We start from the raw sequence: 24,552 nt of genomic DNA, 5'->3' as shown, positions 1-24,552 counted from the left end.
CACATAAATTGATTTTAGGAATGATGACAGAGAAGAGTTTGGGAAATGATTAAGATTACGTGCTTTGGGCTGGGTGCAGTGGCTCACGCCTGTAATCCCAGCACTTTGGGAGGCCGAGGCAGGCGGATCACCTGAGGTCAGGAGTTTGAGAACATCCTGGCTAACATGGTGAAACCCCTTTTCTACTAAAAATACAAAAAATTAGCCAGGCATGGTGGCACACGCCTGTAATCTCAGCTACTCGGGAGGCTGAGGCAGGAGAATCGCTTGAATCCGGGAGGCAGAGGTTGCAGTGAGCCAAGATCATGCCACTGTACTACAGCTTGGGCAACAAAAGTGAAACTCTCTCTCTCAAAAAAAAAAAAAAAAAAGAAAAAAAAAGGATTATGTGCTTTGGAATCAGCCAGCAAAGCTGGCTGGAATAGCACTCATTTGCTTTGTGCTTTAGAGTAAGTTACTTAACCACTTTAAATTTCTTCCCTCACATATAGAATGTAAGTGAGAAGTATCTGCCTCTATTGTGTGATAATTGCTCTCTCTCTCTCTTATATATACACATATATATAATCTCTCATACATATGAATATATATGAGAGAGTGAGTATAATATATGTAAATAATATATATAAAGTTATTATGATAGCACCTGGACAAGTAAGCCCTCATATTCCATACTTACATTCAATTTTCTTTCTTTTTTTTTTCTTGAGATGGAGTCTTGCTCTGTTTTCCAGGCTGGAGTGCAGTGGCTCAATCTGGCTCACTCCAACCTCTACCTCCCAGGTTGAAGCAATTCTGCCTCAGCCTCTCGAGTAGCTGGGATTACAGATGCCCACCACCACACCCAGCTATTTTTTGTATTTTTAACAGAATTGGTTTTCACCATGTTGGCTAGGCTAGTCTCAACCTCCTGACCTCAAGTGACCTACCCACCTTGGCCTCCCAAAGTGCTAGGATTACAGGCTGAGCCACTGCACCCAGCCTTCTATTTGATTTTTGTTTTTCTCTCATTATTCAGAATACTGCAGGAATTAGCAGGTTGGTGCCAGATTCTTAATACTTCAAATGCTTTGTGCATCTTATTCTGTATTTTATGTCATTTTCATTTATCCCATTAGTAGACTTGCTTGCTACTCAAGATGAAAACTGACACAGCAAATGCCAGATTGAAAGGAGATGCCCACAGCTTTTTCTGAGGTTCAAAGGGGAGATCAAAAAGGAGAAACTGCCTTCTTTCCTTTACTCCTCAGGAACAAGTGCCCCAAATAGTCATATATAAATAATGTTAGGGCCATGAGTCCCCAAGCATTCAACTCCAGTTATTCTTCCTTGAGACTACGTGGTATTTGTAAAAGAAAAAAAAGTGCGTAGGAAAACATGAGACAGTTTTCTCCCTCATCTGTCATAGCATCTTCAGATCTCAGTGCTTTAGTTGTTGTAAAGCCTTTGTAGGTAAAGAGTAAACTTGACTTTTAGATGCCCTCACATTTTCATGAGTAAAACATGCATGACATCTTGGCACAGAGTCAGCCTTATTTATATTTGTGGGGTGTTTTTGAAAATTTGAGCTAGACTCATATGAAAACAGAGTTTGAGCTCAACATTGTGATTTCAAGAAGAAAAGTTCCTTAATGAAGCATATCGATCTGATCATTTTTCTTTTTCATGGACAAACGTCAGATCCATTGTCACTTCCTAAACAGTTAGTCACCTTCCTACACACAGAAAATTCCGGGAAAATTTTTAGCCATTAAACTAACTGCCTGGAAATAGAAAGTCTTTGAAGTCCTTCCCAGCAGCACATTTTGAGTCTGTTTTTCTTTTTAAATGTTTGCTATTTTTAATTGACAAAAATAAGTGTACATATTTATGGGGTGCAATGTGATGTTTTGATACATATATACATTGTGGAATGATTAAATCAGGCTAATTGATATAGTTATCAGGTCTCACACTTACTACTTTGTAATGAGAACATTTAAAATCCACTCTTTTAGCAATTTTGAAATATACAGTACACTCACGTTAACATTCTTACAGTCACCATGCTGTACAGTAGATCACTAGAACTTAGTCCTTCTGTCTACTTGAACTTTGTGCCCTCTGACTAACATCTCCACTTTCCTTGGTAGTTTCTTGAGTGTCCAATGTTCTCTAGGCCCAGAGAAGCCCTGTGCACAGTTGCTTGTGATAGATGGGTGACCTTGCTGTTGCAGAGGTTTAGAAATGCCAGCTTGTCCTACAACTTCCTATACGAGGACATCAAAGGCTATGATCTGGGTACTGCTGCACGGTAGACACTGGAGTATACATGGAAATGCCTTATTCAGAGAATTATCTATAAGAAAATTTTAACAGAAGAGTGAGGAATGTGTGATAAGGTATTCTGTCTATATTAGAATTTTTTAAACCTTTCTAAGTATCAAAATTGGACCCCTCGCTAGCTATTTTAAATCAAAGTTTGTCAGGTTGAGGCAAAACGTCTACAGATTTTCAGCTAATGAGTCAGATTTGGTATCCAATGTTCTAAAAAGCAAACAAGTGAAAAGTATATAAAACAGGACAAGAATATTTAATAAGAAAAATAACATGTAAAGTAAAATCAGACATCAGGATTAAGATCTATAAAGGAATGAATCTAATGAAAACACTGCTTTTTAGATTTAAGAGTTTAAAAACTGTGAGATGTACAACAAAATTTGTGCTAAGTAGTATGCAAAGCATATTTAATGCATCATTGTCTGTGAGAGAAAAACTATTGGGAACAATCTAAATTCCTCAAAAAGGGAAAAGATCAAATATGAGACAATAAATTTATGCTATGGATTAATATACAGACGTTTAAAAGAAATCTGCAAGTAAAAAGTAAGCAAGGCAAGCTGAATATGTTGCCATTTATGTTATAGCTTTAAATAATATTCCCATAGGTATACATTCATGTAAAAAAAGCATAGTTAGAACAGTCTGGAAGGAAATACATTGAACTGGTATTAGTGGTTACTTCTGGTATGGAATGGCAGTATTGGGATTACGAGTTGTAGTCTAAGGTATATTTTGCCTTATCCAAACTACTTCTATTAAAGCATTCACCTTAATTAAAATGATGCATTGTATACTTTGTTATTTGCTTAGGTGTATATAAAAAGTGGTGTAACAGTATTACAAAGTTATGATAAATAAGCAAGATTCATGGGATATAAGCATAAAGCATCTTTTTGTTTTTTGGTCTCACCACCCATTGAAATGTACTTCATGATGTTAATTGTTTCTCTGCTTCTGAATAAAATTTCTGGCAAGTCCAATGATATGTCTGGTCACTTTTAAGTGTTCTAGACCATAAATAACTTCTAGCCTAAATTACTCCCAACAAAACAATACAAAGCTCCTGCCCTCTCTCAGCTCAGGTCTTTTGCAGCCTAGCAATCTCATTGGGAGAGGTGGGCTTAACTATTTCTCCTGTTCCTTCATCTGGAATTACTCTCACTAATCATAGCTTCTCATCAGAAAACGGGTGAGGACAAAGGAATGCACTTAGTATATCAGTACCTGCTGGGCATTTGTTTCCTCAATTTGTGACTGTGCCAGATAAAAGATGACTGGAAATTCTTGATACGACCCCATCAGAAGATGACATCATTTCCCTCCTTTTCCATCTGAATTGGCCAGCAGCTGCTTCGTCCAATGGAGTGTGATGAAAGTGATGCGAGCCTAGCCTAGCTAGTACTGAGCCTAGCCTTTAAAAGAGCTGGCACCTCCCATGTTGGTCTCTTGGGCCCCTGAACTGCCATATAAGATGTCTGACTGTCTTGAGAGTCACCATGCTGGGGGAACGTCAAGGACCAAGGAGAGTCCATTGAGGTCACTTTCATGGGTTCTTTGGAGACATCATTCTACTCACCACCCTATATAGGGAACAGTTATTAAATACTTTGACTAAGGAACTCCGTGGTCCCTTTGTCCTCCTCACCATTAGACTTTTTGGATCTATTCATCCAGCGTATTTTTGCTGAGCTTTGTTGATTCCCCAGGTGGCATTTAGAGATAGGATTAAAGATACTATGTGTTTTCTCACAAAGTCCCCATTGTATCCAAGTAATGCACTTAGGTATTCAGTGCCTCACAAACTCGAAATTTACAAGTGAGACCAATGCAGCAGCAGCAGATTTTTATTCTATTCCAACTCCAAAAGGCTGGCTGGACTATTTGTCCTATACATACAGCTTCATATAGGAAATACATACTAATCCACTGGGATGTCAAAATACAGGTGGTACACATAGTGGTTTGAAGCTTCTCTCTCAGATTGAGGTGAAGGGAAAGAAATCCACTTTCTTCCTAACTAGGGGGAGAGGAATGGTTATGAGAGCCAGACTCCAAACCCTCTAAAAAAAGTTCTCTATTCTCTCACCCCTAAACGTTTTATGCTAATGTTGGGGCTCAGAAACTGATACCCTAAAATATGATGCTTTGACCTGCTGAACTGAAGAAGCAGCATAAAGGTCTCTAACAATTCCCACCCCAACCGCCCCACATACCCTACCTCCTGCCTTTCAATCCTCGGTGTCTCCCAAAGCACAGGATGAAGTTGTACTCTGAGGTTCCCTTTATCTGCCTAAAGCCTGGATACACCAAAGAAGAAAACAATTACCTTTGGTCCCTTCTCTGAGTTTTCCTTATCTGAACTCATATCACAGGAAGGAAGACTGAAATCTGTCAATGCATCTGGACAGACTTTTGTCACAAACCATTGTCTACTCCGCAGGCCCAAGAGACTTTGTCTCAAGCCATTGTATGTTCCTTAAGTCCCTTAAGCTCCCTTAAAATTTACTTATTTTCCCCCTAAAATTAACTCTTCCAGTCTCTGTTTACTCTCAGAAATAGGGTATATAACCATCTGTACCCCAGTGCAAGGCAGGGCAATCCCTCTGTGATTTTCATGCCATGCACGTTAATAAATATGTTTGCCTTTTTTCCTCTTAATCTGCCTTTTGTCAGCTGATTTTCTGTGAACCTTCAGAAGGTAAAGGGGCAGTTTTCTCTTGGCCCATACACATATTTAGCATGAGTCAAGAGTTTGAGTCACAAAGCTTGTTTTGCCCATTCTGTTTTGAAGTCTCATATGGTAGTCAAACTCCACACTCTAAAAGGTGGAATCAATGGTCCAGAGACCGGGCCAGGTGCAGTGGCTCACACCTGTAATGCTAACACTTTAGAAGGCCAAGGCAGGCTGATTGCTGGAGTCCAGGAGTTTGAGACCAGCCTGGGCAACATAGCAAAACTCCAGCTCTACAAAAAATTAGCTGGGCGTAGTGATGTATACCTGTAGTCCCAGCTACTCTGAAGGCTGAGGTGGGAAGATTGCTTGAGCCCAGGAGGAAGAGGCTGCATTGAGCCATGCTCATGCTGCTGTACTCCAGCCTGGGTGATAGAGCAAGACATTGTCTCAAAAATAAACAAACAAACAAACAAAGACTGTAGACCTCATCTCAGATTTATATTTTAGATTCTAATTCCGTAACATTTTCCTCTTGGTTGGCTTGAGCCTGTTTTTATTATGGGGCTACAAGCATGGCAGCAGGTGAAGCAATGCCAACCAAGGCAAGAGTCTTAAGGAAAAGACAAAACAAAACATTTGTACTCCTCAGTCCTCAGAGCCAAGAAGGTAGACTAAGATAAGACTTAAAATACAGGGTTTCCTCATTGGTTTACACATACAAATGCTTGATGATACAAGCAGAAATTTTTCCTTTTCTAATTTTAAATCATTGTTGGACCCAAATAAAAAAGGACAATGACAGGCTCTGAATCCGAATAATCCGAATGATATAATAAAGCACAAGCCAGACCTGCATCTCTAGGCAAAGGAGGCAAATGCAGTATTTTCTTTTGGAAATATTTGATGGTTAATCAGAACAGGTCAGAGGCATTCTGAAATGCTTGCTTCGAAGGAAGCCCTGAAATCAAATTAAGCCTGCTGGATAAAGCACGAGGAAAAGATGTGTTATACAAAATTTGAGTGTTGTGAAAATGTTTTTTTGTTTCACTTACCCTTTCTTTCTTCCAAAAATATTCTTTAACTTTTAAGCTTTAATCTCTAAAGATCTAGGACAGCATAAAATATACACAACTGAAATGGAAAAGAGGATGTTAAAGACTGAATACAGAAATTATACTGAAATTTAACTAAAGTTAGTTAAGCAGTATAGGAGTATATAATAATTGGTGCTGTACAGGTAGCAAAGAAGAAAAACATATTTGAATAAAGAGCAAGTAGAAAAAGACTATAAATGTCTTACATAAAAATTAAAAATATTTCAGAAATGGAAATGCTTTGTTTTTTTTTTTTTCCTAAATTCTGGGGTGACCTAGAAGACAATGGAAATGCTTTTGTTGAGTGTTCATGTTTACAACTACAGCATGTGCTTATGTTTCTGGCAATGTTAATTTGAAAAGCTTCTTTAAATTTTACTTGTCAGTGTAAAAATATCACTTGGCTTGCAAAACAATTGTCAAGTATATTGCGTATATATGCTGGACATTGCATAGCCATCTAGTCTAAAAGCTAATTTTATCCTTAAGAATTATTGGAAATCAAATTTAGATAGTGTGCTGGAAAAGAGTAAACTTTTCTCTTTATTGTGAGAATGTGAAAGTTGAAACTATCTGTCAGGCAGTGGCACCTAGGAATTAACTTCAGACAATCAGAGATGAAGTTTGGCATGAGAACAAGCATTAATCTGACAGCTTTATGTCAATAATAATTAACAATGTATGATTTGGGGAAGCCAAATAGGTTTGTAGACAGCCAAACCTTAAAATATATTTTCTTGTTTCACGGTAATATGGATTTTTCTATTTACATTTGAAAAGTTTATTTCTATTATGTATTTATATACCAAAATGTGTAGTCCTTATTTATTTAATAAATCGTGCCTTTAACATTTCACTAGTGGCTCATAAAAGCATCTGATGATGGTTTATTCTGCAATGCCTTGTTTACTTAGAAATTGGGTATATATTTAACTCTTGAAAAGCATTCCATAAATACCATCTATAATAAGAGTTATCGGAGCATATATTGATTATTGGTTTGTCTATCTACTCAAATGTCAGTAACTATCTGTAGAGCAGAGAGTGCATTTTATTCATCTTTGTATATCTGGCATATAGCATACTGCTTGGTAGTTGGTAGACAATGAATACATTAAAAATTAATAAAATGAATGAATGAATGAGAGTTCCAGATCACTCTCTTCCATCATTCAGTCAGAGGTAATCTTTTCTGTTGCTTCCTATACTCATCTTTAATAACTGACATTTCTGCAGGAATCATGGGGAAAGATGTTTTTTCTTTTCATTAACCAGGCACTACATAGTTTCTCTTTCCTCCAACAAGAGACAGAAGTTAAACTAAGATTCATGAATGATTAAGCACAGTGGTAGAATATACAGTGTCTTTTAAAAATAAGCCCAGGATATGACTTGCTGAAATATTCTTGTTTCTGTGGTCTGTTGAGGTAAATGATTTTAGATTCCCTAATCTTCAAAATGAGGATAATAGCCATAGCAATTCAATAAAGTTATGAGAATTCACACAGAATTCATGTAAAGCACAAAGCACAGAGTCTGACATGTATAGGAGCTCGGTAAATAGTTGTTCTTAACTGTGACTTGATGTTTTGATAGAGGATGCTTCAGAACAGGTTCCTATCAAGATTAGAGAAAACAAGTTACAGAAAAACTCATTCTGTTCTTAGACTCTCCTATGCTTTTTTAGCATAAACAAAAGATTTGTCTATCTTTCCATTTTCATCATTGCAATATTACCTGTACGTTGTCTTACCTATATTTAATGTCTCATTGTCCATATAATATTTTCAAGAAATAATAAGAACATGGGACTTTGATCATAAAACATCTAGTGTGGCTTTGTGGTGTCTATGTTTGGGAAGCTTAGTCTTAATTCCTTCTATGGTTAACAACCTCTCATCTTTTGGCCGGGCACGGTGGCTCAATGACTATAAATCCTAGCACTTTGGGAGCTGAAGTGGGCAGATCACTTGAGCCCGGGAGTTCGAGACCAGCCTAGACAACATGACAAAATCCTGTTTTTACCAAAAATACAAAAATTAGCTAGGCATGGTGGCACAATTGTGGTCCCAACTACTCAGGAGGCTGAGGTGGGAGGATTGCTGACGCCTGGGAGGCGGAGGTTGCAGTGAGCCAAGATCGCACAACTGCCCTCCAACCTGGTTGACAGGGTGAGACCTCATCTCAAAAAAAAAAAAAAAAAAAATTGTGTGTGTGTGTGCATGCGTGCAAGCATGTGTGTAATTGCACACGTGTAGACTTTATATTGTTGTGATATCATCCTTGGCTCTGCAGACCTATAATCCTTCATCTGTGACTCATTTATTAATGAATATCTGATTATCTATTGTGGATGGCTGTTTGTGCTAGGTACTGGGATATAACAATTAGCAAGAAAAATTGTATTTCTGTCTTCATGGAGCTTCCATTCCATAAGTAACAGTCATTAAACAAATGACCACAAAATTAGTTGAATAACTATAGACTATTGAAGAATATAAACAGAAGTGGATTAATAATGGCAATGGGAGGAAAGTCAGGGGAGATGGGAGATTTCAGCAAACAAGCTAAAATGTGACAGTTTCTCTCTCTTCTCTCTCTTTCTCTTTCTCATTACGCCTTTCTCTAGTTAACCTGTCTTTTGTTATACAGGTGTCAGCCATGACCATCTAATGATGAAGAGAAAAGATATTATCCCCTTTCTTCCCCTACATTTGTATTGATGAATTTAATGGGGAATAAATGAGAAACCAGAAATAAAGTATGCCAACTTACCCTGTTTTTGTTTTGTGTTTGCTTGGCAGCCCAAAGTAAAACTTATGAGCTAATTCATTTTAGATCATTAAAAAAAAAATCCCTGTAGGATAATCCGCAAAGACATTTCCCTTTAATGTATACTTGGTCTTGTGGTTTATACCACAGTTATAAACGTTGCCTTCTTTTTATGTAGATTGTATACCATTTTAAACAAAAATCTAGAAATTTATCCTGCCTTTATAGCAAGTTAACATTTTTGGTCTAAAGCTAATTTTCATCTTTATTAAATTAATATACACATACAACTTAATTTTTCAAGTTAAGTTTATTTTAAAAGATATCATCAAATTATTTTTTAAATAAAGCAGCTTAAGAAATCCAGGCGAGTTCTTGTGTGGATAATACTTCCAAGTGTGGTAGAATTGTTAGCATATCAGTGCTTTTTTTTGGCAATGTATAAAAGATATGTAATCCTAGAAAATGTTGTAGATTTTTCAAATACCTCTTAAGTTTATTTGTAGGATGTTTCGTTGTAGGGAAAAACAAAGGTTCCAGTGAATTTCTCCTAATATTTCTAACAGCTAGGATAAGATACCACTCATGGACACTGATGTGGTTTGGCTGTGTCCCAACCCAAATCTCATCTTGAACTATAGTTCCCATTATCCCCACATGTCTTCAGAGGGACCCAGTGGGAGGTCATTGAATTGTGGGGGTGAAGAGGGACATGTTTCCTTTCCTTTCTACCATGACTGTAAGTTTCCTGAGGCCTCTCCAGCCATGCTGACCTGTGAGTCAATTAAACCTCTTTTTTTTTATACATTACCCAGTCTCAGGTATGTCTTTTTGAGCAGCATGAGAACAGATTAATACAGACACATTTTAGACATTTGCAGTCACAGAATGAGTAAAACAAGGGGAATGTTTTATATATATCTCTGTCTGTAAGTGAGTGGGTCCTCCAATTTTGACATTAGTCTATAATTGATAAATAGTTGAACCATCATCAATATAACCATTTTAGTTAATTCTTGACATTTTTAAATGCATCCTTGATTTAGAATATGTCCAAGACATTGATATTTTATCAGTTTTATCTTGTATCATTATCTAGAAAGGAGAAGCCCAGCATTATACTGAGTCACATTCAGTTTTAACTTTACTAAATACTGCAAAATTTCCACAAGCCAGCAAGCAGAAGGCATAGCTGATTGCCCTTTTACTTCTGTATTACACAATATCAAAAACATTTTATCTGTCAATATGTGATTTCTCTAGTGACCTTTGACATTTTTGAGCATATATTCTCATGCATCATTAGAAGTTTCATGCCAAGCCAATAACATGCTTCTCTGTTGTTTTCAAATGCCTCCTAAAGCAAAAGGTTAATGATCAATAAAATGCACTGAAATGGTTCTTTTTGCTGCCATAGCTCATCTATTTTTCTTTTCACTCAGTCTCTCCATGCTTTAATATTTCCTGAGCAGCTTTTGTTTTTTCATTTAATGAAGAGTAACTAATGCACCATTTTCTCTTTATAAAGTAACACTCTCTCTAATAGAATTCTATCCATAGGGACCAGTTGTATTCAAGATGCCTTTCATTTGCCCTACAACAGTGGTTAACTCATCATTTGACAATTGTGTACCTTTAAAAATGAAGAGTTGTGCATAAAATTTCCCATTTGCATGAGTTTGCATAAGGTTATAAAATCCATATAAGTGCTGTCTGGCTTACACTATGGCACTAGCATTGGATGCTAAACAGTGATCTAAAGTAAAGCTCAGAAAACTGTAGCCTTCAGGGAGTCTGGCCCACAGCTTGTTTTTGTAAATGAAGTGTTATTGAAACACACCCACGCCCATTTGTTTATGTATTGTTTATAGCTGTTTTTGTGCTACAATGACAGAGTTGATTAGTTACAACAGAGACCATATGACCCTCAAAGTCAAAAATATTTATTTTCTTGCCCTTTACAGAAAAAATTGATGATTGCTGATCTAAATAAATTTAAGCCTGTTTCTCATTTTAGACTATATAATTACAAGAATATACACAAGTTGACAAATATAGCTTGTGAAAACCAAGATGTTTATCACATAATTTCAGGGGCTATGGAAGGTTCAATTTGCAAAGCAAAACATGAACTATTGCCTCTTTTAACATATTAAACCCCAATATTAGTCAATTTAGCTTATTCATTTAGTCAATATTAGTCAATGTTTGTATATGCCTCAAAAATATATGAAATGTAATAAATGGCTGTACTTAAGGAGGGAAGGAAGGAATTTTGACTTTTTATTCTATGTATTATTTTAGTTTTGGAATTTCTCCACAGTAGATGTGTGACATCTTAGTATTTTCTATTAAATAGATTGGTTATTACTAAAGTTTATGTCCTTCAATAGCCCTGTCACAACCCACTGCAAATTATATTCATCACTTATGTACTTCAATTCAAAATTTCCAAGATTTCTGTTAAAATGTAGTTATTAAATAATACCACCTTATAATAATGTGAAACACAAAGGACTATTACAGGCAATATTTCCCTTGAGCTCCATTGTAGCCTGACAAAATGTAGCCAATAGTTTATCCACTTTATGGACAAGAATAATGATGTTTGAACTGAGTTTGTGACTCTTGTGTGCATATACAGATGATTATGGAGATGACCGTTCTGTTTCTGATGTTAGAATAATAGCTTAAAAGAGTCTGGTAAGTTTGGTTATGTTATCTCTCCTTTAAAAAAAGAAACAAAAGGAAAGCAGGTCATGAGTGGTTGAGTGTTACAGCCTAGGTAAGTACAGTTTGAGCATCCCTAATCCAATAATCTGAAATCCAAAATGCTCCAAAATCCAAAACTTTTCAAGTGCCTACCATAAGTAGAAAATTCCTCATACACGTACTTGCCACAAACGTTGTTTCATGCAAAAAATTATTTAAAGTGTTATATAAAATTACCTTCAGACCATGTGTATAAGGTATATATAAAACATATATGAATTTCATGTTTTGACTTGTGCACCATCTCCAAGATACCTCATTGTATATATGTGAATATTCCAAAATCTGAAAAAATCCAAAATACTTCTGGTCCCAAGAATCTAATAAAGGGATACTCAACCTGTATCTAGATTTATGTAGGCTTTTGACGCCCATCACAAATGTCTGCCCTCAATCATTACAGTGTAGTGCTTCCCAGTAGGTTAAGTAGGTACCCTTAGGCTAGAACGAATTGATCAAGAACGTTTACTGAAGTTCTGTGTGCACACATCTGTTTCTGTGCTTTTGAAAAATTACTTAAACCAAATGTTATTGTGCACCCCTATATATCAGACGCATCCGTGGTGCTGGGAATTCATAGAAAATGTACAGATTGTTACTTCTCTATAATCCTAAAAATCTAGTAAATCTAGTCATTTGCCTTTTCTCCTCCCACTTACAAGCATCATTTTTGTAAGTATCCTGGTCCATTTGTGTGCATGTCTGTAGGTTTGTGTTCTAGAAATGAGATTATTATAAGTTTGAAAAATAGATATATTTAATATGTCTAGGTGTTGCCAAATTACCCTCCAAAACGGTTGCACCAAAATATTTCCATCAACCTTTTAGCCAACGAGCCATTTTCCACAGTTTGTTTTTTATTAAGGGATTTCCTTAGAACCACTAGCATCCCAGTTTATTAAAATTCATCCAATATCAGTACACATAAGGCCTACATCTTACATTTTAGTTGACTGCTCTGAGGTTTTTAGCATATTATGTCTTTTTCTTTATATGGGAATTTAAATATAGCTAATGAATTAATGTAATTAATACTTTTTAACTATCAAGGGGAACAAATGAATTCTCCTTTTATAGGGAAGTATTCTCTGAGGTCCCAGTCAGAAAACATGTATGTCTGTCCTGACTTCTGGTTTCATGCCTTACATCTTTTACCTTGGACAAGGCAGTTCACGGCTTCCATCTTAGGTTTCCCATCTGTCAAATGAATGTTGGATTAGATCACCCTAAGTGCCCTTCTAAGTTTAAATTTGCATTAGTATGTCAATATGGAATAACGAATAATGCATTGGTTATTGTTAGTTCTTTTGTTTTGTTTTGTTTTGTTTTTGAGACGGTGTCTCGCTCTGTCACCCAGGCTGGAGGCAGTGGCACAATCTCAGCTCACTGCAACCTCTAACTCCCGAGTTCAAGCAGTTCTCTGCCTCAACCTCCCAAGTAGCTGGGATTACAGGTGCCTGCCACCACATCCAGCTAATTTTTGTAGTTTTAGTAGAGACAGGGTTTCACCATGTTGGTCAGGCTAGTCTTGAACTCCTGACCTCGTGACCCACCTGCCTCGGCCTCCCAATGTGCTGGGATTACAGGCATGAGCCACCACGCCCGGCTGATCATTGTTAATTCTTGATTTTGTTTTTTTCTGTTTAAATACCTAATAATTTTGATTTAATTTTCTTAGAAGAAAAACACAAATCAAAAGCCAAGACTTCTCAATTGTTTCCTGCTTGAATGTAAGGTCCATCAGTTTCTATCTTCCTCACTAACATATTGTGCTCACAGCACATACTAAGTTTTTAATGGATGAATAAAATAAATATGTAACTCTTTTAGCTTTACTTTGTATGTGTGAAACTATTCAATAGAGCAAATCAGAATATTATTCAAATTTTGATTTCAAACTTGAATATAATATCAAAGAAGTTATAAATAGGGGGTTGCTTAGTCAAAGTTCTTCATACTTTTCCTATATACCAGTCAGATTTTTAAAAATTATAATAGTTTATTGAAAAAATAGCTTTCGGGCTGGGCACGATAGCTCATGCCTATAATCACAGCACTTTAGGAGGCTGAGGTAGGCAGATCATGAGGTCGGGAGTTTGAGACCAGCTTGACCAACGTGGTGAAACCCTGTCTCTACTAAAAATACAAAAATTAGCCAGGTGTGGTGGTGTGCTCCTGTAATCCCAGCTACTCGGGAGGCTGAGTCAGGAGAATCACTTGAACTCAGGAGGTGGAGGTTGCGGTGAGCCAAGATCACACCACTGCACTCCACCCTAGGCAACAGAGCGAGACTGCGTCTCAAAAAAAAAAAAAAATAGCTTTTGGGCCAGGCACGGTGGGTCACACCTGTAATCCCAGCACTTTGGGAGGCTGAGGTGGGCAAGGACAGGAATTCAAGACCAGCCTGGCCAACATAGTGAAACCTCATCTCTACTAAAAATACAGAATTTAGCCAGGTGTGGTGGCACATACCTGTAGTCCCAGCTACTCGGGAAGCTGAGGCAAGAGAATTGATTAAACCTGGGAGGTGGAGGTTGTGGTGAGCCAAGATCCTGCCACTACACTCCAGCCTGAGCAGCAGAGTGAGACTCCATCTCAAAAAAATATATATAGCTTTGGATATTTTTGAATGTAATCATTATGGGCATTTCCACAAATCTGTGCATGTAAAATGATTCTAATATAAAATTTAAAATTTATATAACGTTGTATTTTTTGAGGAGATTGAATTGGTATTCTCTACTTTGGATTTATTAAGTATTTATAATGATAGATCACTGAGTTGTTGAAATATAACCAAGAAATCTAACTCTTGATTTTGTGAAACAGCAATGTTCATTTTAATTTTAACTCATTTACTCAGCAAATGTTGACCACCTTCTATATGCCAGGTGTCACATTGGATGCTGGGAATTACAGCCAGTAAACAGGCAGAAGAAAGTCCTAGCCTTTTGGAGTTTACACGCCTGCGAGGTTTTGTTATGTCAGGAAGTGTAATGGTTGAGCATAATAAGGCTTTTGTTCTTTTGAGATCCTGAGACTTGTCTTTGTCAGGGTATGCTTTTCTTATTGTTGTAGGAAAAGACAACATACTGCTTAGAGAAATACCTTGATCTAAAATAATAAATCTACTTTTGCTTAAGATAGTGGTATAATTTAACCTTTATTCTTCTTTAAGGATCTTATAGAAGCAATGATTTTTTCCCTGGATGGAAAAATACATTTAAGTCATTTAATTTGGTACACAATTTCCAAGGGCATAAGGGTCCTCTTGAGTCTATCAACAGAACTAAAAGCTCTGACCTAAATCAGCTGTTTGATGATTTAATAGAATTAAGGATAATGTGCTATTAGAAATTTATTGAGACATTTTAAAATCATAAATCCATTATATAGTTTTTACATTTAGTGATCTATTCAATACATGCTTGATTAAATACTAGTGCTATTATATGCCAGACATTGTGCCAGTCAACATCATTATTTTCAAGCAAATTTTTATATGATTGTTTAATATGTCAGTTTCATCACAAAGCCAATCAATGGAGCCTCTTAACTGAACCACTTCAACATTTTTGTAAATTCATAATCAAACATTTGTGCATTTACCTTCCAGTTTGTATCAGGACTTAACCAAACAAGAGGCAATTTGTTTCATGTTTTCATCAGGATGGAAACAGGAAGACTTGATTATTTATTTAAAACCTATATTTTATGCAAAACAAGTAAAAGTGAAAATAAACTGTAGGGTATCTCATGTTACATTCCAATGTATTTCCTTTATGAAGTGCAAAATTATGCATAAAACTAAAAAAAGCAGCAGCTTCACTCATTGAATTTCAGAAGACAAGTTGTTCAACTGGTATACCTGTCAGGTATCTGTAATAATTTGAAGCACCATATTAAATAGTGCATATTTTAATTAACTAACATAGTTTAATTTTTTCCAAGTGGCATTGGAAAGTTTTAATGTAATAAGCATCACCAACTTTAGATCAGGTCTTACAAGACCAAATGACACCAGAATTATAAGTAGGGGAGTATCTGTCATGAAGTGATGCATTGATTTAAAATCAACATACTCAGGGATCTTATGGTTACAAATGAGATTTTAGTCCTGAAACTGGCTCTTCGTGGTTAATCTTTACATCCAAGTATTGTTCCTGTCCATGATTAAGTAGTTATAAGAAACACAAAACCTTCTTTTTTGAGGTTATTAATTTCTTGTAAGTGTAATCCAGTTGGATTATGTGATATTCCAAGTTTACAGAGTTTTTCATATCAAAACTAGCATAAAATGTAAGTTTCCATGTAGGCCTGTCAATAAATCATGATCTCTTCAAAATATTAGGAGAGAATTATTGATCTTCATTCAATAAAAAGAAGAAATACATTAAGAAAGGGGAAGAGCTTAATATGTTAGATTTCTTTTTTAAGCTTAAAATGGCAGGATAATCTATTTCATCTGTAATAGGTTTTTCATCAAATTAAATAGCAATGCATATCACCAAACTCAAAAGTTTAAATAACTGAAAAAATAGTATTCAACTTACCTTGTGGATTCCATTTCTAGCAATGTGGCAGTAAAGCAGTGTATTAGTCTGTTCTCACAATGCTAATAAAGACATACCTGCAATTGGGTAATTTATAAAGGAAAGAGGTTTAATGGACTCACAGTTCCACATGGCTGAGGAGACCCCACAAATATGGCAGAAGGCAAGAAAGGAACATCTTACATGGTGGCAGCCAAGACAGCATGTGCAAGGGAACTTCCCTTTATAAAATCATCAGATTTCATGAGACTTATTCACTACCATGAGAAAAGCATGGGAAAGACCTACCCCCATGATTCAATTACCTCCCACCAGGTTCCTCCCACAACATGTGGGACTTGTGGGAGCTATGATTCAAGATGAGATTTGGGTGGGGACACAAGATGAGATTTGGGTGGGGACACAGCCAAACTATATCAAGCAGTTATGATCAACCCTTCTGCTGAAAACAATAAAAAATAAAGAAATGTATGTGTAGTCTAACAAGAAAGTACCAAACTTAGGCCAACAGCTGAGTGAAAACAAGAACCTGAGAATAATAGGAACAGTGAAGGCCAGCTTTTATCTTGAGGGCACGTGAGAATCCTAGTTTTACTAAGTATCATTTGTTGACATTTCATGGGATTGGAGTGGGTGCTGGGACATTAAAAAAAAAATCCTAAGGCTGAATCAAAGTGGGAAAGTCAAGGCAGAGTTCCTCTTTTCTTAACAGCGGGGACTCAAAAGTGCTATGCTCTCCGTATAACTGTGAATTAGGAATAACTGTGTACCTGAGTGAAAATAGGGAAATTACCTATCTCCAAACTTGGTACTGACTGGAGGAGTAAAGTACCTCCCCTGAAAATAAATAAGCACACATGTTGCCATTTGCATAGCTTCCCACATAAATTCATACTCTTTGGTCTGTAACCATGAGTTTAGATTTAGATTTAAGTGTTTCCAGTGTTCCTCTACATGTAAATGTTGTTAAGTGTTTCTCTGCATGTAAGACTTCTGCCAGAACTAGATGGCAAATCCCCCCAGGAGGAATTCTCTTTCCTCCAGTGCCTCAAAGAAGTTCCATATGTAACTTTACAGGCAAAATGGGAAGCAGATAGTTAAAAATCAATAGACATATTATAAGGAAACAAGGCACCATAATGAAAGCCAGCAGAAACAACAGAGAGAACAATTAAACTCACCTTACTTATAAAATGTATAAATTGTCATCATTGGGATAAAAGTAGTAACTCATTACCTTAGAAAACGTTTAATTATCTTTCAGCCATAAACATTTCATTTCACGATTTTCTAAGAATATAGAATGCTAATCTTTACTAATAAGATAGTGTGCATTATAACATACTCATTAAACTTTGGGAGTAATGCAACATCAGAGAGGCTACCATACCTGGGAGACTGCTTTTATTTCATTTATGGAGGGAGTATAAAAGATGAAAACATGGACTCAAAATCAAAGATCTTTAATCTTATAATATACTTGCCTAAGGCCCCATCAAGTAGTATATTTAAACTTTAAGCTTTGCAGTATTCATTTGCAAAATGGTCTTATGATATCCATATTACCAGTAGCCACAATGGGTTGCTGTGAGACTTGAGACAAAATATATGAAGAATTTATCAGAGCTCACCATATAATAATCTTTTGGTTTATCTTATTGTAATTTCCATTCTTGCTCTCCCTGAGCTAGCCCCATAAGACACAGTAATTTACTCCTCTATGTTTTATGGAGGGTAAAGATGGTCTGCTGCCACTGTTGTCAATGAGTCAAATTTATCCCATGTATTTACCCTTCCTAGGTTCATGACTCCTAGTCTTCAGGTAGGTAAACTGGGCCTTTAATTTATGCACTTGAAATTACGATGCATAATTTTGCACCAGGTCTCAGGAAAATCTAAGGACTCAATAAAGACTCATCTGTCAGATAACATACAGTGACACAGTCACACACCTTCACATTGCTTAGGCTCAGATACCCTGTGAAAGATCATCTCCCACATGGACACCCTTCTTGGGCTGTAACATCCCACACTGGGTAGCCTCTGCATCCTGCTTGAACTCTGACACCCCATGCCAGGCTACCTCCTCCACCACACCACTTATTCTTGAAGACGGTAAAGACATCTTCCTCATTTTTTCTCTGGTCACCACAGTGCCTGCCACACTTCTGACCCCAACCTTGCTCACCTCTACCTGATCACTTTTGGCCTGAATTATTTTAGAAGGGAAAGGAAGAGCCATACCATCCTAAAGTTAATCATGAGGAAAGTGAGGCCAATCAGCTGATCTTGGAAGCAAACTGAAAGGACGTTTATTTTTTGAATTGTAGAATATATACTTATTTAAGTCTCCCAAGTGCTGTTTAAGTATTGAAGTCCCTTTTGTTTCTGAGGATGTCAGTATAGAACAGAATGTAGGAAAATGAATATAACAGACTAATGCATGGCATTTATTTGCACAAATAAGTGAGGACAGCACCCTCAAGGAATCTCAAAATTTTGTAAATAAGTTTTCATTTCAGTGAAGTAATCAACTGATTTCTTATTAGAAAGAACTGCAAGATAGAATAGCAGGGTTTCCAAACACCGCATGTTCTCACTCATAGGTGGGAATTGCACAATGAGAACACTTGACACAGGAAGGGGAACATCACACACCACACCGGGGCCTGTTGTGGGGTAGGGGGAAGGGGGAAGGGGGGAGGGAAAGCATTAAGAGATATACCTAATGTAAATGACGAGTTAATGGGTGCAGCACACCAACATGGCACATGTATACATATGTAACAAACCTGCACGTTGTGCGCATGTACCCTAGAACTTAAAGTATAATAATAATAATAATAATAATAAAAGGAAAAAAAAGAATAGCAGGGTTTCTTTACAGGAACTGATATTTGAGATTCACTGGCTAATTTATCTGAGAAATGGTTTCCTTCTTAACACTCTTCACTTGTCAAACTCCCTGATATCTAAAGGCTGTAAATAATAAAGACTTTGTTAAACTAAGTCCCTAGAATGGACTTTTGAGGCTCTTTAAAACTTAGCTTGACAATATTCTCTTGGGTATTGTAAAGAAGGTCTTTTGAGTGATTTCGGCATGCCTGCTTTGAAACATAAGGATCTCGATTAAGACGAAGGGGGAGAAGGACTCCCAAGAAGAAGCTGAAATTTCTGTGTGCTAGGGAGAACGAATGATGCCCTTTAGGTGTATCTCTGCTGTTTTATATTTTAAAAAATGTTCAACCATCCTTAGCATGTCCACATATGGTAAAGCACAAATCGGAGTAAAAATATTATTGTCCCTTCTCCCAACTTCTTCTGAGAACAATGTTTTAAACTAGACTACCTTTCTATGAAATTTTCATTTATAGCTAAGGCTGTGCATTCCAGATATAGGAGCTGTTAATATCCAGGTTTACAGTAAATTACACACTTCGTCTCCTCAATAGAAGAGAAATCTTATCCAAGCCCTGTTCATTGCATTACATAATTCCATGTGAAATTTCTAATATAATTCTCTTTTTATTACTCAGAACTCATTAAGAAAGAGATGTGCATTAAAACAATATACACACAGTAAGTGGTATGATTTTCACGTGAAAATAAGTAGACACCTACTTTGTAACCTTTTATGCCATCGGTTTGACATTTCTATTGGCCCACAAATATAAGTTAGGCTGTTAATCAGTTTCACTCCCATACAAAGAGACTCTATTTGAATATTTTTAAATTATTTTTGGAAACATAATTCCAGTGCTTTAATATAAGTTTTCAGTAGCTTTGCTGTATTTTATTTTGGCTCAAAAGAGGAAGAAGATGGAGATTTTCACATTCTCATACAAATACGATATCATGAGAAATAGTCCATAGGATTTATTAGAGCTGCATAGGTAATGGCTTTCTAAATAATTTACAGTTGGAAAATGGACTGGATACCTGGGAGAACTGATCATTTTTAAAGACAAGTATTTCACTGCAAGTGGATGCTGCTGCTGAACAAGCTGCTGTGATTCTCAGTAGTTGTATTCAGTCTGAAAAAGTGATTCTATGTTTGGAGAGCAAGCTACTTGTGTCCCAAGTACTAAATATCATACATGAAAGCTTTTTTTGAAGGTGACCTTTGAGGTTTGGGTTCTTAATTCAAATCTTTAGTTTAATTGAGGCTAAACTATGCCATGAACATTGTGAAATCTTACAAAGATAAGAAGGATTCAGAAAGTATCAATTTTTTAGTAGTCAAGAGTTCGGATTGGGGTTCATACCTTCTAGGGCTCAAGTCTCTGAAATGCTGCTTACCAACTGGCTGACCTCGGCCTTTACACTTTAGTATAAATTAACCTTCAATTTTTTACTATTAAAATAAACAAATATATATTATATGTGTCTAATATAAATATGCTTATATGTTTATAATATAAAAGTTTATATTTACATACATATATATATATATATATATATATAGCAGCTGCTTCTTAAAGTGGCTGAGGGTTAAGTTACAATGCACTGAAAATTATTTATCATAATGTAAATTAAGTACAGTTGTCTCTCAGCATCCTCAGGGTATTCGTTGCAGAATATCCTTCAGATAACAAAATCCATTGATGCTCCAGTCCCTGATATAAAATGATGTAGTATTTGCATATAACCTATGTACAACATTCCATGTATTTTAAATCATCACTACATTACTTATAATACCTAATATGATGTAATGCTATGCAAACAGTTGTTATACTGTATTGTTTAGGGAACAATGACAAGAAATAAAAAGGCTGTGCATGTTTAATACAGACAAAAGTTTTTTCTTGAATATTTTAAATCCACTGTTGGTTCAGTCCATAGATGAAAAACCCATGAATATGGAGGGCTGACTATGTATGGTGATATGGTTTAGCTGTGTCCCCAACCAAATCTCATCTTGAATTGTAGTTCCCATAATCCCCATGTGTCATGGGAGGGACCCGATGGGAGGTAATTGAATCATGGGGGCAATTACTTCCATGCTGCTGTTCTGGTGGTAGTCAGTGATTTCTCATGAGACCTGAAGGTTTTATAAGGGGCTTTTTCCTCTTTTGCTCAGCACTTCACCTTCCTGCCACTGTGTGAAGAAGGATGTGTTTCCTTCCCCTTCTATAATTATTGTAGGTTTCCTGAGGCCTCCCTAGCCATGCTCAACTGTGAGCCAATTAAACCTTTTACAATTTCCTTTATAAATTACCCAGTCTCAGGTATGTTTTTATTAGCAGTATGAGAATGGACTTAATACAGTAAACCAGGTAGTGGGATGCTGCTGTAAAGATACCTGAAAATGTCGAACTGACTTTGGAATTGGAAACAGGCAGAGGTTGGAACAGTTTGCAGGACTTAGAAGAAGATAGGAAAAATGTGGGAGATTTTGGAACTTCCTAAAGACTTGGGGGTCTCAGAAGTCTGAGATGTGGAAACTTTGGTACTTCCTAGAGACTTGTTGAATAGCTTTGACCAAAATCCTGATAGTAGTATGGACAATACATTCCAGGCTTAGATGTCTCAGATGTAGATGAGGAACTTGTTGGGAACTGGATTAAAGGTCATTCTTTCTGTGCAAAGAGACTGGTGCCATTTTGCCCCTGCTCTAGAAATCTGTGGAACTTTGAACTTCAGAGAGATGATTTAATGTATGTAGAGGAAGAAATTTCTAAGCAGCAAAGTGTTCAAGAGGAAACAGAGCATAAAAGTTTGGAAAATTTGTAGCCTGACAACGTGATAGAAAAGAAAAACACATTTTCTGGGGAGAAACTCAAGCCTGCTGCAGAAATTTACATAAATAATGAGGAGCCCAATGTTAATTGCCAAGACAATGGGGAATATGTCTCCAGGGCATGTCAGAGAGCTTCCCAGCAGCCCCTGACATCACAGGCTTGGAGGTTTAGGAGGAAGGACCAGTTTCATGGGCCAGACCCAGAGCTCCCACTGCTGTGTGCAGCCTAGTGTCTTGGTGTCCTACATCCTAGCTGCTCCAGCCATGGCTAAAGGGGGACAAGGTACAGTCCAGGCTATGGCTTCAGAGGGTGAAAGCCCCAAGCCTTAGCAGCTTCCACATGGTGTTGAGCCTGCGGGTGCATAGAAGTCAAGAATTGAGGTTTGGGAATATCCACCTAGATTTCAGAGGATGTATAGAAATGCCTGGAGGTCCAGGCAGAATTTGCTACAGAGGCAGAGCCCTCATGGAGAATCTCTGCTAAGGCAATGCAGAAGGGAAACATGGGGTCAGAGCCTCCAAATAGAGTCCCCACTGGGGCACTGTCTAGTGGAGCTGTGAGAAGAGGACCACTGTCCTCCAGTTCCAAGAATAGTAGCTCCGCTGATAGCTTGCACCATGCACCTGGAAAAGTCACAGACATTCGACACCAGCTGTGAAAGCAGACAGAAGGGGTTGTACCCTGCCAAGCCATAGGGACAGAGCTGCCCAAGGCCATCAGAGTCCACATCTTGCATTAGCCTGACCTGGATGTAAGACATGGAGTCAAAGGAGATCATTTTGGAACTTTAAGGTTTAATGACTGCCCTATTGGAGTTTGGACTTGCATGGGGCCTTAAGCTCCTTTGTTTTGGCCAATTTCTCCCATTAAGAATGGGTGTATTTACCCAATGCCTGTACCGCCATTGTATCTAGGAAGTAACTAACTTGCTTTTGATTTGGCAGGCTCATTGGTGGAAGGGACTTGCCTTGTCTCAGATGAGACCTTGGACTTGGACTTTTGAGTTAATGCTGGAATGAGGTAAGACTTTAGGAGTCTGTTGGGAAGGCATTATTGGGTCTTGAAATGTGAGGACATGAGATTTGGGAGGGGCCAGGGGTTGAATGATATGGTATGGTTTTGTCCCCACCCAAATCTCTTCTTCAGTTATAGTTCTCATAATCTTCACATGTCATGGGAGGGACCTGGTGGGAGGTAATTGAATCATGGGGTGGTTACCCCCATGTTGCTGTTCTCATGATAGTGAGTGAGTTCTCACAAGATCTGATGGTTTTATAAGGGGCTTTTCTCCCTTTTGCTTGGCACTTCTCCTTCCTGACACCATGTGAGGAAGGATGTGTTTGCTTCCCCTTCTGCCATGATTGTAAGTTTCCTGAGACCTCCCCAGCCATGCTGAACTGCGAGTCAATTAAACCTCTTTCCTTTATAAATTATCCAGTCTTGAGTATGTCTTTATTAGCAGTGTGAGAACGAACAAATACATATGGTAAGTTCTCTATTAAGTGTAGGTCTTATAAGTGATAAGGCAGAATGAGTTCTTCCAATCAGGGTTTAAAATATAAGGAGTATTATCTTCCATATTATAGAAACATGTTTTGTTAATCATGGCCAGTTTAGCAATTTACATTAAAATATTCTTTTCCAAATATGACTTTGCTATGAAGCTATACTTCCTTTGGCTGAAGGAGAAAATAACTCCCAAGCTAGTACAGGAAAAAGTAAGGGAATATCTCCCAAGCTAGTAGAGGGAAAAGCAAGGCCCATATACAAATATTTTTAAAGTAACAATTTTCTTAGCATGAAATGGATTCTCTCTGGTACCTAGTTGATATTCTGGGAATTTTGCTGATAGCTTCAAACTGCCATAAAAACGTGGGTTTTGTAGATATGACTCACTGGCTCTGCTGACGACACCTTCTGAGCAAACACATTAGGATATGACATTGTTATAGAGCTGATTGTTGCTAAAATCAGAATTATATCTCATAGGGTTAATCAATAGAAATCATTAACTAGGGTGCCACATAATTAGATTTAAAAAACAAAATATAATGTATGAGGAGGTCTTCAGAGTAAAACTTAGCTGCTATTTGTTTTGATTATTGATTCCTTTCAGTTTAGTCTCCTTATCTAGTCTCTGGTTAGTCATCTGGGCAGAGCCAAATGAAAATCTATTATGATTATTTCTTTCAGTTTCAAGATAAAGACCATGACAACTATAATATCAGTTTATTATGTGAATACTCATGGATTAGAACCAGAAAACCATTAAAGAAAAAAAAAAAACCATTCTCAGGCCTAGTTCAAAAGCTCAGCCTTTCTTGGGGGATTTATTGTCTTTTTGGTCCTCCCCCACCCTGGTCTTTGATTTCAAAGCCTAACATAACCGTAGTACTATGTGGCCTTTACAGATATTAATGATCAACATGATTAAAAGTTGTGTCAATTTTTCTGAACTTCAGACTTATAGAGAGAAAGACCTGAATTTCTATGATACCTTCTTTTAGGTGACCAGAGGAATCTCAAACTGAAAATGAACTCATAATCTTCCTTGTCCCTGTGCTTGGAGTATGTAAACCACCATTCATATCCTTGATATTCCCCTCTATCTCATCCCTCAT

General features: G+C 37.0%; 1 protein-coding gene across 2 annotated transcripts in view; it reads left to right on the top strand.

The window, feature by feature from the left end:
- CNTN3 (contactin 3) overlaps positions 1–24,201 on the top strand; it is a 383,448-nt gene extending 359,247 nt beyond the window's left edge. Inside the window, exon 25 of one of the 2 annotated variants that reach the window (XM_063703922.1) lies at positions 22,876–24,201. The gene's annotated coding sequence lies outside the window, so the exon portion shown is untranslated. The remainder of the gene's footprint in view (positions 1–22,875) is intronic. The other variant, XM_063703924.1, reaches the window with a different exon arrangement.
- Positions 24,202–24,552: the final 351 nt, after the last annotated feature.

The sequence above is a fragment of the Gorilla gorilla genome, chromosome 2 (assembly GCF_029281585.2).
Source record: "Gorilla gorilla gorilla isolate KB3781 chromosome 2, NHGRI_mGorGor1-v2.1_pri, whole genome shotgun sequence".
Taxonomy (NCBI): domain Eukaryota; kingdom Metazoa; phylum Chordata; class Mammalia; order Primates; family Hominidae; genus Gorilla; species Gorilla gorilla.
This window is presented reverse-complemented; position numbering and strand designations above follow the sequence as displayed.